The sequence below is a fragment of the Marmota marmota genome, unplaced genomic scaffold (genome assembly GCF_001458135.2).
Source record: "Marmota marmota marmota unplaced genomic scaffold, marMar, whole genome shotgun sequence".
NCBI lineage: Eukaryota > Metazoa > Chordata > Mammalia > Rodentia > Sciuridae > Marmota > Marmota marmota.
In genome coordinates this window covers 1,908,815-1,915,740 of record NW_026000185.1, presented here as the reverse complement: position 1 = coordinate 1,915,740, position 6,926 = coordinate 1,908,815, and positions in this window count along the sequence as shown.

Here is a 6,926-nt window from a genome sequence, read left to right as displayed (position 1 = left end):
AAAGAAGGAATGCTAGAGGTGCATACCTGTGATACCAGCAACTTGGGAGGCTGAGGCAGGAGGATCCCAAATTCAAGGCCAGCCTGGGCAACTTAGCCAAGACCTTGTCTCAAAATAAAAAGGACTTAGGATGTAGCTCAATGGTGAAGCATCCTGGGTTCAGTCCCCGGTACTGGAAAATAAAGAATGCATAGCTGAGAAAAGGAAATTTTGAAATAAGAGAAATTGCAACTTAATAATAGCAATAATTAACATTAGGTGCAGGCACAGTGAAGTAGGGTAGCTTCTCCATAGAATACCTGATTTATGTGAGAATTTGGTGTTCTGTCAAGTAACAACGAGAGGGAGGGTTTCATGAACTAATTGTGTTGGGAAAATAGATTATTGCGGCGAGAATAGATGAAGTTAGAGCGTAAATTCATGTATACATTAAGACAGATTAAAGGCCTAAATGTATAACATTTAAAACTGGAGGAATATATAATGAACCTTATAAATGTAAAGACAATGGACAATAGTTTCTAAAACATTGATTATGAACATAAATGTAAATTTTTGTTTATCAACAATATAATCAAAATCAGAAGGAGAATGGAACTACGACAAGAATGGACGATTTAAATTCCCTGATACACATACAGACAGACACATTTTTATATATGAATAAGAAGTAATGTCAGTTGGGTGCTGTGGTGCATGCCTGTAATCCCAGGGGCTCATGCTGAAGGCAGGAGGATCACAAGTTCAAAGCCAGCCTCAGCAACTTAGCAAGGCCCTAAGCAACTCCGTGAGACCCTGTCTCTAAATAAAATTTTTAAAGGGCTGAGGACGTGGCTCAGTGGCTAAACACCCCAGGTTCCATTTCCAGTACCCCCCCCCCAAAAAAAAAAAAAAAACCAACAAAATGATATGTCAAAAAGGAAAAATAAAAAAAAATGTGAACAGGGAGTTTTAAGAGGCAGAAATCCAAACGACCAATCAATATATGAAAAAAGTTTTGACATTTCCTTGCTGGTGGTTCTGATTTTAAAAACACACTATTTTGAATAGGTTTTAAAGATGGTGGTCAGTACTCAGTGCTGGGGAGCCAGAGCTGACGTGCTCTCTCTCAGGCTGCTCCTGGGACATGCTAAAACATTTCCAGAAAATAAATTGGCCAAATCTATTGAGATCTTTAAAAGTGATCCTAGTTTTGCATCCTGTGGTCTTATCTCTACACCTATTTTCATGAGAGTTGAGCTGTGGTCACCTCAAGACCTCCTGCAGAGGACTGGGTAAACCATCTTGTCATAGTTTCATTAGATGTGACCCATGCTCTTCAAGACCTGGGAAGTGCTCCTAAGGATGGGAATCCGCCTGGCCTAGGGGAGCAGCAGAGTAGGCGGTAAATGCTGCTGTCGTTGTGGACATTAACCCTCCAGCGACCTCCTCCCTTCTCTTCTCCCATCCGTCTCTCCTTTGGCTCCCTCCTTGCTCAGCTAAGTGTCCTGGCTGCACGCATCACCGTGAGCCAGCTGGGGAAGGCTGTGGGCTGCTGGTTCCTGGTCACCGGAAGTCTCACCCTCCAGGAAGCAGCCCTGGCTCAGGAAAGTGCCGCCTTCCCTTTGGGGTGTTCCCTGACCTTCAACGGGCTCTGTTTCTGGCTGGGCACTGCCACCTAGAGGCTCCTGGACCGCAGGGCATCTGACCCTTGCAGCCCCTGGGACACTGGGAGAGGGCAGAGAGGGGCCCTCTCTTTACTGGGTCGGGTGACCCCTTGGACAGCTGCTCTTTTCCTGAAAGTCAGCACTAAAAGACCCTCCCAGCTGCCTACATCAAGATCCCTAAGGGGGCAAAGAAGCCTTTGGAAGAGAGTTTCTGAGACGGTGGCCATTGGACCCATACCAAGGTCACCTGGTGGGAGACTATTAGTAATAACTCGCAGAGATGTCTGGGCCTGTCTCCAAGCCCCTGACTCAGACCTGGCTGGCAGAGAAGGGGTGCTAAATATCTAAATTATAGCCTGTCCCCCGCCCCTGGGCAATTCTGAAGTAATTCTGAAATTTGAGAACCAATGACACAGACCAGGGACACTTTGTGATTTGGCGATGGTGACTTGGCATAGACCCCATGAAAATCTGATGAAACCACAGATTCCCTCCCTGGAGAAATGCACACAGATACTTCTTAGGTTTCTTGAGGCTCTGTGGCTCACTCTTGTGCTGTGGACCCAGGACAAGGAATAGTGTGTGTTTACTGACCTCTTTTTTTTTTTTGGTTGTTCAAAACATTACAAAGCTCTTGACATATCATATTTCATACATTAGATTCAAGTGGGTTATGAACTCCCATTTTTACCCCAAATACAGATTGCAGAATCACATCGGTTACACATCAACATTTTTACATATTGCCATACTAGTAACTGTTGTATTCTGCCACCTTTCCTATCCTCTACTATCCCCGCTCCCCTCCCCTCCCATCTTCTCTCTCTACCCCATCTACTGTAATTCATTTCTCTCCTTGTTTTTTTTTTCCCATTCCCCTCACAACCTCTTATATGTTTACTGACCTCTTGTTTGGTGCCAGACACTGTGCCTGGGGACACAGTGGTGGACAGGACCCAGTTGCTGCCCATGTGGAGTTTATAGGGTAATGAGGCTAGGCAGGCAGTTCCAGGCAGTGGGAACAGCCGCTGGTGGGTTTACAATGTGGCTGGTGGGTTTACAATGAAGAATATTTATTTTTTTAAAAATTTTTTGTGGTACTGGGGATTGACTCCAGGGGTGCTCTACCACTGAACTACATCCTCAGCCCTTTTTACTTTTTATTTTGAGACAGGGTCTCACTAAGTTGCTCAGCCCAGCCTGGAACTGGTGATCCTCCTGCCTCCNCTAAAAGAGTAAATTTCTCTTTTTCTTTTGTATTACTTTTATTTTTTTGTTTTAACAATTATAATTATTAGTATGTATTAATTGTGCTAAGTAATGGACTCGAGTGCGTCATTTCCACACAAGCCCCACATCCTGCTTTGATCATACCTGCCCTCCCTTCTCTCCCCCCTCCTAGGCTCCTTCCCCTTCCCTAATCATCTCTCTTCTGCTTTCAGATCCTGAATTTTTAAAAACATTAATTTCCACATATGAGAACAAACACGCAATACTTTTCTTTCTGTGTCTGGCTTAATATGACGTCTTCCAGTTCATCCATTTTCCTGCAGATGACATAATTTCATTCTTCTTTATGGCCGAACAATACTCCATTGTGTGTACATCCCACAAATATATGTATGTATTTATCCATTCATCAGCTGACAGACACCTTGGCTGATTCCACATCTTGGCTCTTTCGAGTAGTGCAGCAATGCACAGGGTTGTGCCTGTCTCTCTCTTGTATGCTGACTTCATTTCCTTCAGGTATATACCCAGGGTGGTACAGCTGAGAAATGTGATGGTAGCTCTATTTATTTTTATTTTTGTCATTTTGGGTGTTAAGCCCAGGGGTGCTCTACCACTGAGCTATGTCCCTAGCCCTTTTAAAAAATTTAAATTTTGAGACAGGGTCTTGCTAAGTTGCCCAGGCTGGCCTTGAATTTATGATCCACCTTCTTTAGATCCCAGAGTGGCTGGAATTACAGGCATGCAGCATTGGAGGTGGTTTATTTTTTAGTTTTGAGGAACCCTCATACTGTTTTCTACGGTAGCTGTGCTAATTTATATTCCCGCCAACAGTGTATGAGGGTTCTTTTTACTCTTCATTCTTGCCAGCAATTTTTTTTAAATAAAAGAACAAAATTCTGAATTCATGACTTTTGTATAATTTCTCTCTGCTGCTGAGCAATGTAGAGAGGTTTATAACTCATACTTTACTAGTGCAAGGTACATGAGAACAAGCGCCACAAAATATTTTGCAAATCTTAGCTCATTACTTTTTAACTCTGTGACCTCAGTCACGCTGCTGTCATCTAAATCTAAATCTCATCTGTTAAAAGAAATTAAAATTTAAAAGAAATTAACAATAGCCTCTACCTTTGGGAAAGACTGCCAATTTTCCCCCAAGATCCACTCTCCCCTGACATTGGGAGGGAAATGTAACCGTATACACAGAATAGGGACTACATTTCCCAGAGGCCCTTGCAGCTATGTGTAGCCATGTGATCAAGGAATGACCAATGGGCATAAGATAAGTGGTATAGAAAACTTCCAGGGGTGTTGCCCTACCCCTGTCCCTTCTTCCTTCTACAGAGTTGGGTTGTAGGCATAAGGGTTGGAGACAGAGCCACCATCTGCAAAGTGAGGTCACTTTATGAATGAAGAATGGGAGGTATCCTCAGTGGACCAAGGAAACAGGAGAAAGTCCTTTCCCTGATACTCTGGAGCCACCACACCAGCCCTAGACCACTTAGTACCAGGTTTTTATGTCACAGAAAAGTAAACTTGTACCTTATTTAGGCCATTGCCATTTTGTATTCTGTTACTTATACCTGAGCTTGATTATTTATTAGGATCAAGCTCGTCCAGCATGTGCCAGGCCCTGGATTCAATCACTTATTAGGATGTGCTAGCTCCTAGATTTCTTGGGCGGATGAGATAAAATCTCATGTAAGTTGCCTGTCGAGGTTATAGCACATAGTAAGCCCTTAGTAAATGGCTTTTATTATTAGCTTCTCTAGCGTCTAATCATAATGATTGTCCCCAGTGAGAACTCTAGAGATGAGTTCTTCTGGGGAAGAAAAATAGATTAGGTTGTTTTTTGTTTTGTTCCTAACAATTATAAAAAAGGAAACAGTGTGATCATAAAGAACTAACTCAACTAGAAATGATATCATTTGAATTCTTCTGTTTACAAATTTTAGCTGACAAGACAGCCTCACAAATTTGCACGGTGTTTTAATTGCAAGGAAAGCTGAACATGCTTTTAAATAGCGGTGTTTACAAACACATAGCTCCATTGCTCCACATTTGACACTCAGCCTTTCAAAACAATTCAGTCACATTCTTCTCCTGGTTTTTTTCTGTTTCCAAAAATGTGGCTGAACACTTTTTAGGGGCCAGTGGCCTGAGTTCACCTTTGTGCTTTTAACTTATGATAGTGCATTTATCAAATACTCAATAATATGTACTGTTGATGTGTGCTGTGCGATGATATGATGATATGTTTGTTGGGTTTCTTTTCTTTCTTTCTTTCTTTTTTTGCTGCTGGGGATCGAACCCAGTGTGCTCTACCACTGAGCTCTGCCCTCAGCCCTTTTTATTTTTTATTTTGAGACAGAGTTTCTCTATGTTGCTGAGGTTGGCCTTGAATTCGTCATCCTCCTGCCTCAGCCTCCCAAGTTGCTGGGATCGCAGGCAGGCACCACCACATCTAGTGTCTAAGACCCTATTTAGCTCTCAAGTTCTGGATTCTGCAAAATATTGTTCAATTTCAGAACACAAACTTGATTATGAAGGAATCCTGAGGGAAAAAGCACAAGGGCATCAAAACTGAACAATGAGAATTGTTACAAAGTCATTGTTAGGGATGAAAAGCAGAGAAGATGAGAATCAAGATGGTTACTCTTTAACATTTGAAAGGCGACCACAGAAACTTACCAACACTAAATATAACACGGAAGGAGAAGATGTTTTCTATTATCATTTTACCTAGAGGTTTCTTCTGAAAGTACATACTGGTATTTTGGTTATGAGGCAAGGTATTTTACATATTAACTCTGTTATACATTAATAGAATGTATTCTGTACAATTATAGAGAAATTGCTATATAGACAACTCCATTTAAAAAATGGGGTGCATTTTGTTTTATTTGCTTATTTCTTTACGGTAGTGGGGATTGAATCCAGGGCCTTGCACATGCTGGACAAGTCCTCTACTTCTGAGCTCTCTCCCCAGTCCTTTTTATTTTATTTTGAGACAGGGTCTCTCTAGTTGCCCTGGCTGACTTTGAACTTCTGATCCTCCTGAGTCGCTGTGATCCAGGCCTGTGCCACTGTACTGGCCATTATTTATTTAACTTTTATGGTGCGGGGATCGGACCCAGGGCATTGTGCATGCTAGGCATGTTCTCTACCACTGGGAGGTAGGAAGTGTAGCTCAGTCCTTGAACTTGAGGTCCTCTTGTCCCAGCCTGGGATCACAGGCGTGCACCCTGCACCAGTGTGCCTGGATCTTTCCTCTTTTTCTTGAGTTACATTTCTTGAGTTACGGCTGATTATTTTTATTTAGGCTAATCCACGTCTAGGTTTTAGCAGTTCTTGGCTCAAGGACAGGGGAGAGAGGAGGAGGTGAGGACAGAGAAGAGGAGGTGAGGACAGACAGGGGCAGAGGCTGCTAGAAGGACGCTGGCCTGGTGAGGAGGTCCAGTTTAGCCACTGAGAACATCACACATGTATTTGTTGAGTGCCACCATGGTGTCGGCATGGTGCTGCCTTTGACTCAAAGATGGGCTCTCGGGGAGTCCCTGGGGCCATGTTGGGCAGCTTAGAGCTTGTGATGAGAATCGGGTGCTGCGGCAGCCTCTGCAAGCAGGACAAATACAACCTGTCAGCATCTTGCTGCTGATTTATTAGAGATGACTTCTGAGGTTTTTCCTGGGGGTGACTGAGGCCTGCTGTGCCCGGGTCTCTTTTTCTCCTGTCCCTATTGGGGGCTGAGTCTGGTTCATTTGTTGTCTCCTGCAGTGCCTTGGGCAGCGGTGGGCTGGCTCTGGATAATATATTCTTTTGAAGCGCAGGCATTTTATTATTATTCAAATCTTTAACATGTTAGTCTATTGAATTTGGAAGTTGAATCAGATGGGGCCGTGGGACTGTGTTCTTTTCCTCTTCCCCCACCCCCTTTCTCTCCCCTGCTTCTGTGGGCTGTGGATGATGGTGTCCCTGAGTGTGTGTGTGTGAGAGAGAGAGAGAGAAAGAGAGAGAGAGAGAGAGAGAGGGAGAGGGAGAGGGAGG